Source organism: Dermacentor silvarum, chromosome 5, assembly GCF_013339745.2.
Source record: "Dermacentor silvarum isolate Dsil-2018 chromosome 5, BIME_Dsil_1.4, whole genome shotgun sequence".
Taxonomy (NCBI): Eukaryota; Metazoa; Arthropoda; class Arachnida; order Ixodida; family Ixodidae; genus Dermacentor; species Dermacentor silvarum.
Genome location: NC_051158.1, coordinates 156264085 through 156277561, shown reverse-complemented (window position 1 = coordinate 156277561; position 13477 = coordinate 156264085).

Here is a 13477-nt window from a genome sequence, read left to right as displayed (position 1 = left end):
AGTTTCACATGCTAAAACCACGATATGATTGAGGCACGCTGTAGTAGGGGACTCCGGATTATCCCTTGAACCCTTGTTAACTCAAACTCTGATATCTCAATATATCAGTTAAGTCGAAAATTTTTTTGTGGCTCGGTATCGACTTTATGTATATTTGACCTCTTATCTAGCAATGCTTCTGTGCTGTGCTCCGGATATCTCAAAATCTTGACTGCAACACTAGGGAAAATGTTATCACCCAAAAGTTTCCATACGTTGTACGCAGCTGCGATATCTCTAAAAGTTGCAAGATCGCAAGTTTGTAGCAAATTCTGCTTCATTCTACGCTACTCTTGTCATCCACTGTTAACGGCCGGCACCCCCGCAGGGGCGTCTGCGTAAGCAGGCGTTTGGTGTGTTGCGACACCACGTACCCGAGCACATGAGGCTTGGACCCTCCCGCGTGTAGCCGTGTCTGGGGAAAGGGGGATCCTGGGGGTTGAGCCTATCCCGGGTGTTCGGACCTTTAAGGCCCCCCGGCGGAGGCAACACACCTCTTCGGCCTCTGCTTCACATAGACGGCACCTCCAGACTGACCCACCTGGAGGAAATCGGCAGTCGCCTTTTCCTGTCCCCCTCTCACCACTTTTAACACGAAAGTGTTTTATGCCGGGGTCCACCAAGACTTCACTGACGTATTTCCGTCACGGATATGACGTTCTTACAATGTACACGAACATAATACAAAAAAAGAAACCAGAAGAAAAAGTTCCACAAACATGCAAAATTTGGAAATCGAACCCACGACCTCTCGGTCCGCGACGATAGATCGCCGAGCGTTTAACCCATTGCGCCACAAACGCATTTGCAGAGAGCTACACAGACGCGCCTTATATATCTAACACTCCTCCGTGTACCCGCGCTCTTGCTCGGGGCGGTGCCGCCGCCTACGAGCAGAAAAGAGAAGTACTGCATTATGACACTAACGCGCACCGACAGTGAACGCTTCGGTGGTCTCAGCACTACGACGCCTCGATGCCAGCATTCGAAGGGACGCTGGCATCAAGAAGCACTACCAACGCCACCTAGGTGGTGTTCACCGTACTCAGCACAGCGGAGCGTGGCCTCCGCAATTAGCTCTGAAAATGTTTCTGAAGTTGATCGCGGAGGCTGCAATTACGACGCGCTGATTTGACTCGGTGACGATTCAGTTACGTGCTTTGTCTTGCGCGTTGTATTAGTGTGTCAGTTACGTGCTTCGTCTTTCGCGTTGTGCTAGCGTGTGCAGCGTAGTGCAGCTTCCATATGCACGACGGTTGCTCATGGTCATCGACGTTGGTAGTCGTGATGGAGGAGACGTGCCACCAGGCGTCAGCGTGGGTGCATCAACGCCTAAGGGCGCTTTAGCCACAAAACACCAATAGACATTATATATCAATGTGCAATAAACATTACACTACTTCTGTGAAGACACGTTTCACTTTCGTGTTCTATACCGATTCCTATATAAGAGGGATCAACCACATTTTTTCTTTCTCTTTCACTGTCTCTTCTTTCCTGTCTTCTATTATCTTCTCCTCACTTCCAAATTTCTGGGCGGCAAGGGTTAACCTTGTGTGGCTAGCCAGTCTTGGCTATGCTGTATTTGGTTATAGCAGTGATGTACAACTGGCGTTGGCAGTATTCCCATTACAGGAACTCCTGTCACGTCCCCACGTTGGGCTCCTTGGTGGGTGGTTGGCATCGCTGCCGAAAATCCCAGCTATACTCATGGACAGCGCGTTCCCTAAACTCCCTGATCGCCCTCAGAAACGAGGGCGCACCGAAGATGTATTTCAATTTTTTGGCAACAGAACACAAAACTTTCCACGATTTCACGTCATCCACTCCGATAAACCTGAAAAGACAGTAAAAATGATCTCACCCTTCCTTGTCTCGAAGTCTCTGACTGAAGTTCTTGGCCGAGGCTACAAAGCATCGAAAATGGCAAGCGGCTTCTGGAGCTCCGCGATCAGATACAATACGAAAAGCTGCCGAAATTAGTGTCATTTGGGGATATCCCAATAACACTGACCCCACACCGTACTATGAACACCACTCGCGGCGTTGTTTCAGATGATGATTTAATTGAGCTAACCGAGGCTCTTGGAGGGCTTCAGTGAGCAGAATGTGATAAACGTTAAAAGAATTAAGATGAGGCGCGACGGCAAAGAAATCAAGACTAAGCACCTGGTGCTCACTTTCGGCTCAAGTGTCCTGCCCGAGTCCATCGAGGCCGGATACATCAAACTTCGTGTCAGGGCATACGTTCCAAATCCTCTCAGATGCTTTAAATGCCAGCGATTCGGCCACAGCTCTCAGAACTGTCGAGGCCGCCAAACGTATGCGAAATGCAGTGCTCATGAACACTCATCTGACTCTTGTGAAAACTCGCTACATTGTGTGAACTGTGATGGGGAGCACGCCGCATACTCGTGGTCCTGCCTCACCTGGAAAAAAGAAAAGGAAATTGTAATAATTAAAGTAAAGGAAAATCTAACGTTCAAGGAGGCACGCAGGCGGGTATCCTACCTGCCCAAGAAAACCTTTGCCGATGTGACGCGTCAGGGGGCAGCGTCGCAACGGCTTCTGGCGGCTGTCCGGCCCACACACAGTGAGCCGCCAGTGACGCCATCCCCCCCCTCGGCGGCAGCAGCTAGCGCTGCTCCGCCAACTCTCAAGAAGGGGCCATCGACCTCCGGGCTGGTGGCCTCCAGGGCCTCGTCCCTCGAGGCGAGGCCTTCCCGTCAAACCAACCGCTCGCAAGAGCGCGTGTCCAGCGCCTCGCAAGAGGCGATGGACACAACAACCGGTCAGACGGCGCCGCCAGCGCCTAAGGAGCCGCGAGAATCTCGCGATCGCTCCAAAAAAGAAAAAGCCCGCATCACAGGGCCCGACAAGGGCTCTGTAAGTTAAGTTAGTCTCTTTAAACACACAGCACAAAAAACACTTTCAACATGAATACACAAATAATACAATGGAACGTCAGAGGACTCCTACACAACCTCGATGACGTCAAAGAAATCCTACACAGGTTTAATGCTAAGGTGCTGTGTGTTCAAGAGACACACCTCAAATCTACACAATCCAACTTTCTCCGGCAATACGCCATTTTCCGGAAAGATCGAGACGACGCTCTTGCGTCGTCCGGTGGTGTTGCAATAGTTGTAGACACGTCTGTAGCTTGTCAACATGTTCCCCTTCAGACGGCCCTTGAGGCCGTGTCAATTCGGGCAATTCTTTTTAATAAATTGGTAACTGTATGTTCTTTATACATACCCCCAAACTATATTCTCGGAAAAACAGATTTTTATAGCCTTATTGACCAGCTTCCTGAACCTTACATTCTCGTGGGAGATTTTAACGCTCACAACACGTTGTGGGGAGACTCGCGATGCGACGCGAGAGGTCGCCTCATCGAAAATTTTCTACTGACCTCTGGTGCCTGCCTTTTTAATGAGAAGAAGCCTACCTACTATAACGGCCAACACGATTCGTACTCAGCAATAGATCTAGCAATTGTATCTGCTTCTCTTATGCCTGACCTTGAATGGAATGTAATTAACAATTCTTTTGGAAGTGACCACTTCCCTGTAACTTTAAACTTAATAATGAAGCACGATAACCCTCCCAATATTCCTCGATGGAAATTGGCATCGGCTGACTGGGAGCATTTTAAAGATTTAACTTATTTACAACGAGATTTTATAAACAATTTTAGTATCGACGATGCTGTTGCATATTTTACCGCTTTTATTATTAATGCTGCTGAAAAGTGTATCCCACAAACGAATGGTGGTTCACTTAAAAGACGTGTCCCGTGGTGGAACGAAGACTGCAGAGAGGCGCGAAAGAGACAGAATAAAGCATGGGGCATATTGCGTAGATTGCCAAGTGCAGAAAATCTAATTGAATTTAAACGCATTAAATCACAGGGAAGGCGGGCACGACGTCAGGCAAAGAGAGAAAGCTGGGTGAGGTTTCTATTGTGTATAAATTCATACACACAGGAGGCAAAAGTGTGGAACGGCTTAAAAAAGCTAAAGGGGCACCAAATTCATCCGCTGCCTCTGGTGAATGACCAAGGGAATACCTTGCAGGACCAGGCAGACTGTCTTGGGGAGCACTTTGAGCGTGTTTCAAGCTCAATCCACTATTCGCAACCCTTTCTTAAATATAAACAGAGAGAAGAATGTAAGTCATTCGTACGCAAATGTCGACAGAACGAACCGCATAACCTTCCTTTCAGTATTGCCGAGTTGAGAGCTGCCTTGATCGCATGTAAGAGCTCTGCACCGGGACCCGACAGAATCATGTATGACATGATTAAGAACCAGGCGCGTAGCCAGGGGGGGGGGCTGATGGGGCTTCAGCCCCCCCGAAATTTTTTCGTGCGGGCATGCACCACCGACCAAAACTACCACCGACGCCGGCAGTCATTCTGGATTTTGTCTACAATGTCTTTTTCACGCTCGAAAAGACATTTCGGCACGAACATTGCGAACTCGGGCTGGATTTAGTGACAACGCCCTTGCACCTGGAGTCACGTAACCCAAGGAGCCCCATCCGAGCACAAACTTTCAACGGCTTTTCGATAGCGAGCGGGCGCGTTGCGGCATCTCGCAGGTGGCCGCGGAATATACAGAGCGCATGGATTTCAATTACAAAACTTTATGGGCATAAAGTTCTCATAAATTTTTGACGCGAAAGGTGCGCTGACATTTCCAATGGCATGCTTTAAAAGATTTTCAATTCTAGAACTTTATGGAGTTAATGTTCTTATAAACTTGGGCCAACATGCGCGCACTGGAACGCTCGTGTCCAAGCCGTTTCATAAATGGAAGCGCGCGCTCGCAATCTCCCACACACACGAAAATACTAAATATCACCGTGACTGTCAGCTAGCAGCTAATAATTTTCTCCAAACATTTTCAGGAAGCGTGCAGAATGTGATTGATCAGATGGACCAGGGCAGGCAAAGTAAAATATGAGAAAACAGAAGAAAGTAAACGGCCTATTATTGATATTTTTTTTCTTTTTTTTTTACGGGCGACAAGGTCTGGCTCTCCGTGGCCACAGGGACAGGGGCCCTATGGATGGCCCTGCTGAAAATACAGGCATTTTCAGAGTGCTTCTTCGCATGCGAGCTGATTGTGGAGATACATATCTGAAGAACCATTTGGAAAGTTGCCCGAGTAATGCCTCGTATTTAAGCCCAGACACACAAAACCAAATTATAGAAATTTGTGGTGACATTATCAAAGAAAGCCTAGATTCAAAAGCAGGCTGCATCTCCATACTTCCTGGCGAAACGACGGACATCGCTGGAATCGAACAGCCTACTGTTTCTGCAAGGTACCTAAACAAGTATGCCAACGACATCAAGGGAGTGTTTTAGGTTTTAGCACCGGAATAGATGCCTATCTCTCATTGTGACAGCAGGTTCTATGTAAATGTGTAAATACTGCTGCAGCTTCTAGTCACCCTTCCAGTGACGACTGCCAGCGTAGACAGAATATTTTTTTAACAAGAGTTTACTAAAAAACTACTTGCGCTATACAATGTATGTGGAACGCATGGTTAGGCTGGCGCTTCTATACAGCCACAGAGACGTCGTCATCAACGTGTCCGAAGTCATTGACCACTTCGCTCAACTTTCCCGCCGAGAGAAGTCTGTCCTTTAGATAGCGAAGCAGCAAAAATCAATGCAAGTAAAAAACACTGTTCCTTCAGGTCCATAAGTTCTTAAATATGAAAACGTATGACCGTTTATTAGCTTTTAAAACCGCAGAAATTTTCGCCGTTTATTCTAGCAGTTAGCATCATGATCATAATTATCACGCGAATACAAAAATTACGAGAATACCAATAACCAATTATGACCGACCTTGCTCATTGAAAGCCCGGCCCACGCGGCGTTCGCCAAAAACACACTCGGATATTGGGTACTTCAACTTGCCACATCATCTGTGGCCTTCGCTTGTCCTTTTCTTTCATTTTCAGCTACCTGCCTTTATTTCTTTTTTGAAACGAAGGAATACCCTCCTTTAATTTTGGGCGCAGAATAATTCTTGGCGTTGTGCAGGCAGTTAAATTACACATTTTCGTACTGATTTATGCATTATTCCTCTATTATTCTACCCACATGAGCATTTGAGAAAGATGCGCTTTCTGCCCCTCTGAGCATTTGACTCAGAGGGGCAAGGCTTTGCTTGCAGCAGCAATACAGAAAAAGAAAGAAACTGGTTGGAAATTTGTCTGGACATCTGGTGGCAAAGTGCTAGCACGCAAAGATGAAGGTTCACGAGTGATACACATTGCGGATGAGGCAAGCCTGATTAAAATAGGGAATTGAACATGCAATGTGAAATACGAAATTGAAAACAGTTTATTATGACTGATCCTGTTAATAACCGCAAATATTATAATGTTGCTGACTTTAATAGTGAATTCCGCTCTAGCAAGAACTTGTTTTCTACATTACATATAAATTGTAGAAGCATTAAAAGAAAAGTCGATGACATTGCTGTTTTTCTACGGTCTCTATCAATTGGGTTTGATGTGCTGGTTTTCTCAGAGACATGGATCACTTGTAAAGAAGATGCACCGTTCTTTCCAGGTTATCGAAATGAAATCCTTTGTCGTGAACAGCAAAAAGGTGGAGGTCTTGCTATTTATTTTAAAGATGCGCTTTCTTGTGAACTGCTTGATAAATATTCTGTCATGAATGATGATATTGAATGCATGACCATGTGTGTTGGACCATTTTTAGTAGTTGGTGTATATAGGCCACCACGTGGCCACAAAAAGAAGTTTATTCAGTTCCTTGATGTTGTATTATCATCAACTGTTCTCTGGAATACTCCTTGCATAATTATGGGTGATATAAATATTGACCTCCGCTCCAATGATTCCTATGCGAAAGAATTTGAAACGCTTTTGCTTACATATGGAAGTGCAAATTTTATAACATTACCTACTAGGATTACATCAGTAAGCGCTACGCTGCTTGATATATGTGCTTCAAATTTAAATTCGCAGAATGTAAAAACCGGGGTTTTTTCGTATGACATAAGTGATCATATGCCCGTCTTCTTTCTGGCATCTACTCCTCACCTTCGTATACCAAAAACCCAGACATTTCCTCATCGAACTAAAAACAGCAAAACTCGGGAACATTTTTTTCACTTAGTTCAGAACCTAGATTGGAGCACTGTTTATAGGCAAAATAACCCTGATGAAGCTTATAACGCCTTCCTAAAACTGTTGCGTGCCAGTTATGACGCAGCATTTCCACTTCAGAAGTTTTCACGTGACAGAAATAAAAAATGCAGAAAGCCTTGGATAAATTCTGATCTCTACAGGCGCATTCAAATAAAGAATAAGTTGTACCACGATTTCATCCACTCGAGAGAGACAGATGCGCTCACTAAATACAAGACGTATAGAAATGTTTTAACTTCAGACATAAGAAAGGCTAAAATGATCTACTATGAAAAGTTATTTGAAAAAATTTACGACAATCAGAGGAAATTATGGGAAGTCATAAATGGGCTTACGAACAGGAATAAAGGCCGTCATAGGACACAGGACCTAACAATTAATGGCGAAACACTCAGCGGCGAAAGGTTGGCCAATGCCATGAACGAACACTTTATAAACGCGGGCTCTTATGTTGCAACCGATGGAACTAAGGAAAGTGCCCCGACTGCTGATAAGTCTACTGTGCCCTATTCTATTTTTTTGGTACCTACAGATCCGGTTGAAGTAGAAAACTTGATCAAAAAGCTTAAAAACAATGTTGCATCAGGGATTGATGAAATAGGCTCTGCTGAGTTGAAATTGATATCACCATTGATATGTGATGTGTTGGCCTATATTATCAACCTCACCCTCACTACCGGTATATTTCCGGAACAGTTAAAGGTGGCAAAAGTCACTGCAGTACATAAAGGTGGTGATATCAATAGCCTAGCAAACTATCGACCAATATCTGTGCTTCCAACAATATCAAAAATATTTGAAGGAGTAATTTACGATAGACTTGCATCTTTTTTTGATAAATATCAAATAACAAAGAGTCAATATGGGTTTCAAAAAAATAAGTCGACGGAACAAGCTCTATTTTATATTAAAGATAAGATAATCGATAATATGGAAAAGAAAAAGTACACTCTCGGGCTCTTTCTTGATCTTCAAAAAGCATTTGACTCCATACAATTCGAATTATTATTTCATAAATTGTTGAGGTATGGAGTACGTGGAATCGCACTTCAACTCTTCAAAAGTTACCTTGAAGATCGCTATCAATTCGTGCAAATTAATAGCACAATGTCTACAAAGATAAAGTTAAACCAAGGAGTCCCCCAAGGGTCCATACTGGGGCCACTATTGTTCCTTGCTTATATAAATGACATTGTAGAAATTCCTCATTCCCCTGAACTTATTATGTACGCAGATGATACAAATGTTTTCTTTTCATCAGACAATTTATTATCACTTGAAGTCAGTGTAAATAACTATTTAAGGCATCTTTCAGAATGGTTAAGGCAAAATAAGCTTCGATTAAATGCTAAAAAAACAACCTACATGATATTCCGACCTATAAACAAGCCCATAAGTAAAATAAGCGTCACATTTGAAGGAAATTGTATTACACACGTTAGGGAACAAAAATTTCTTGGTGTGTGGTTTCAGGAAGAATTAAACTGGAACACACATGTAAATCACCTGATTACCGCATTAGCGCGAATAGTCGCTTGTTTTCACAAAACAGTACACTTAATCCCATTAAGGTTAAAATTAAATATGTATTACGCACTTTTTCATTCTAAGGTAACTTATGGGATATTAGTCTGGGGAACAACATCGCAAAGAAATTATCATAGACTTATTACTGTGCAGAAGAAAATATTGCGTTGTTTCGAAAATTACAGGGGAAAATTACAAGACCTGCCAACTGCTCCACTGTTCGTAAAACATTCCATGCTCAGGGTTGATCAGTTGTACTATTTTAAATTGCTCCAAGTAATTCAACAAAATAAACTATATGAACAAAGCGGAATCGAAAAACCATACTACAGTTTACGAGAACAAAGGATACGAGTACCTAAAATAAGGACTAATTATGGAAAACAAAGTGCTGCGTATCAGACACATAATGTTTTGAATATCATTGCAGATAGATTGAACTTTAAAGATAGTAGTGCTACATTTAAAAAACAAACAAAGAACTTATTAATTACCACATGTATACAGTATCAACATTAACTTGTGCTTTTTCATGCCTCGACCAATGCTTAAATCACTCGCAAATTAGTTTTCCCAGTGTTTTCATGAATAATGTAATTTTATTGCATCCTCATGCATTCTATGTTTCCAATTTTTGGGATTTATTTTGTGTATCTGTATATTTTGGCGTGCACAACCTCTTCTGCACGACTATTTAAAGATGTTATGTAAACCTTTTTTCTCTTGTTTATGTGATTTGTTATGTGTACTCTTGCAAGTTGCTAGTTGTCCATTTTTTTCTAAAACTGATGTACTGGAATACTTTTTGACTGTTTTGAACTCAAAGTGCTGTGAGCTGTCATGAACTGCGGAGGGACAGGGACCTTTGTCAGGCTTGAATGCCTTTAGCCCCTGCCCCTGCAGTGAGCTTTGTATATTGCTTACTGTAAATAAAATACTTACTTACTTACTTACTTACTTACATGGCGCTGTCGCGACCGCTGCATGGCCCAAGTACCAGATCATCTGTCTTTCTGTGCGCAAAGTTTACTATGTGTGACTGAGCAACATGTTTATTTGTCTTATTTGACGCATTATATACACTGACGTTTGCTTAAATACATAGATTTATTGGAGATTCATACGTATTCTTAAATATCTTATTGCGAGGTTTTGTGTATACAAGCAGTGAACTTTGTTTCCAGCGACTCTTTTCTTGCCCTTTAACGAGTTGTATCTTCGCATTGGTATATTCCATTCTATCTTCGCAATTTCTAATATATATTTTGCAGAACTCCCACTTTTATTGCGATAGCAATTATATGGACACTCAAAAGCAGATTTCTGCCGTCGGCGTCGCCGTCGCCGTCGGCGTCGCCGTCGCCGTGAGGTTCCGTATGACGTCATTTGGAGATGAAATCGTCGCCGCGCGCCGAACGCTGTATGTGCTAGTGCAAGGGCGCGAGGGGCGCGTCTTTCACGGGGAGTGAACGCACGGCGGAGAACAAACGCGCGTTCTGCGCCGTGCTCGCTTAAGGGCTGCAGAAGTAGGCGTCTCTTTTCTCCTTTACAATCACCATATATGTAGAGCAAACGCGCCTTCTTCGGACGCGCGAGAGGCCGTGGGGGAGGGGGAGGGAAGGGAGGCGACGTTTAGCTGCGGCACCAAGTGCCTATTTATATCAGAGGCTCCAGCAACAGTCACCAACGCCGCACGCATTTTGAGCTAACGCGGGCAAAACGCCGATGGCGTCGACAACAGTTCTGCGTGTTGTTGCTACCAAAGCCGCTCACCTTACTTCGTATGACATTGCTGTGTTGCTATCGCATTCATTGCTTCGCCCTTAGGGCGAAACTGTGACATTTTTTTATTTGTACTCACTGCTGCGAGTATTATCTCGGTGTAATTACAATACACGACGAGTTACAGCTGCTCCTGCGCAATCGATTGCAACGAGGGATAGCGTCATTGAGGTTTCTTCCTGGCCGTTGCATATGTAGAAAAATGTAAACAAGGTTATTGAATGACAAAGATTCATCAAAATATTTGTCCTCAACTTATTCATTTCATGGCCTTTACGTTTTTCATATAAGCTGCATGCACTGCTTTGCTGGTTTCGAACTGATATTGACCCTTTTCGCGGCAATTCCGTGGGCGCTGCCATATTTGATCACGTGGTGACACGTCCATTGCTTGCCTCAACTGCCTCCGTTGCCTCCTTGTTTACAATGGAAGTGTATGACGCCGGCGCGGCTTAGAAAACCTCTCTTTTCGGAGATATCATAGACGGTGACTAGATGGACGACACGAAGCTTTGATCACAGCTTCAGAGAGCATGCAAAAGCGCTTTCGGAGCTGATTAAGCTATGTCCAAATGGCATAAGCAGCGTATATGGTGCTTGTTCTAAAAGCGGGGCTAAATATGTATTCCAAGCTGCCCGATTATGAATTCAGTCAGGATTAGTGTGTTTTGCTTTTTGTTCTTTATTCGGCAAATATTTTGAAGCAGTGGCTTGTCAGTTTCTGACTCAGTGAAGTTCCTCGGTGCGGCCACTTTCTGATTATTTTCTGCCTTATCACTCGCGGGTGTGCTCAGTTCCGAATCCGATAGATTTGCTCTTGCAGCGCACAAGGCTTGAAACGTAGCTGTTTTGTACATTGTAATACCTTGTAGCAAATATATATTACAGCTAGTAACTTGCTTACTCTTGTGGACCATCACGAAACATTCAGCTTCGACCATTGGTGCGCCATAGGTGTATTCCGTCCTTTATTGTGTGTATACAGTGCGCATATATTCAAGTGTGAGTCCATTCACTTATTCTTGATACGTCGGCGATAGAGTGGGCGTAAGTTTTCCTGCCATTTGGACAGATGTGTATAGATAACGTGCGCGAAACTTACTATGACAGGAAGCGGCGCTACTCCCTTTGTCATTGTTTAACGAGTGGTACTCATTCTTGCCGACGTTCTGGGGATGAAGCCCTTTCTTTGAAGGTTAGCGATACAAGGCTGGCGGATGAGCAAATTTCTGTACCCTCGAGGAAAGCGGCACATCACGAAGTACCGGTAACACGTTCGGACAGTTGCAGCAGCGGTCCGCGAACTTCGCCACACAGATTCATTCTATTCCTTAACATGCCAGTCACTATTTTTGCAGCCAACTACTGCACACGTCTTCAATCCACATTATTCAATCTAGCATGATTGGAGCACAGTGTATTAGTGAAAACTCAGTTGCATTTCCGACAGCTGATCGCACAGAAGCAAGGTAGAAGCGGTAATGGTTTCGTATTCGTGCGCGGTCGCTGAGGAGAGGTATGGCGCGCCGCCGTGAGCGCTATCTCGTTTCTCTAAAACAAACTGCTCGGCGAAAAGGGTCAATAGTTCTAAAGTTCATGTGATGTTTTCTTTACTTATTAATTAGACAAAAAAAAACACGCGGAAGGATTGATATCAGTTATTTCTGCCACAATTTTTGGGGCATACGAATTTATTCTTTTATGACAACATACATATTTTAATGGACAGTGCATAGCGTTCAATAATTCGTTTGCAGCACCTAATATACAATGGAATTGGCAATACAGTTATTATTCATGCATTTGATCCCTCGACAAATTCTATAAGGAGGAGGCCGCGCTGCAACCTGAGCCCCCCCCCCCGAACAAAATTTCTGGCTACGCCACTGTTAAGAACATACACCCTGATACACAACTGACACTACTCGCACTTTTCAACACTATTAGGGCTGCCGGATACCTTCCGTCCGCATGGAAAGAAGCGATTGTGGTCCCTGTATTGAAGCAGGGTAAAGATCCTTCCTTGGCGGAAAGTTACCGTCCCATAGCTCTCACAAGTTGCCTGTGCAAGCTATTTGAAAAAATGGTTAATCGACGACTCATACATTTCCTTGAACTGAACAAAATGATTGATCCCTATCAGTGTGGCTTTAGAGAAGGGCGATCCACAACTGATCACCTTGTGCGCATTGAAGGAAATATCCGGGACGCATTTGTGCATAAACAGTTTTTCTTATCGGTATTCCTCGATATGGAGAAGGCGTACGACACAACATGGCGTTACGGAATCCTGAGAGACTTGTCGCGAATGGGCATCCATGGCAATATGCTAAGCCTAATAGAAAGCTATTTGTCTAATCGTACCTTCCGTGTCAGAATCGGTAATGTATTGTCACGTCCATTTATACAGGAAACTGGTGTACCCCAAGGAGGTGTGCTCAGCTGCACACTCTTTATCGTCAAGATGAACACACTCCGTGCCTCATTACCACCGGCTATTTTTATTCCGTCTACGTAGACGACATACAACTAGGCTTCAAGTCATGTAACCTCGCAGTGTGCGAGAGACAGGTACAGCAGGGCTTGAACAAGGTGTCCAAGTGGGCAGACGAAAACGGGTTTAAAGTTAACCCCCACAAAAGTTCTTGTGTTCTTTTCACAAGAAAGAGAGGCCTGATCCCAGATCCCTGTGTAGAACTGTATGGACAGCAGATACCTGTGAACAAAGAACACAAGTTTTTAGGCATCATACTTGACTTCAGGCTAACTTTCATTCCCCACATAAAATAGCTCAAAGGAAAATGCCTAAAAACAATGAACCTAATGAAGATTCTATCTCACACAACATGGGGCAGCGATATGAAATGTTTAATGAATCTTTACAAGAGCCTCATTAGATCGCGACTGGATTATGGTGCTGTAGCAT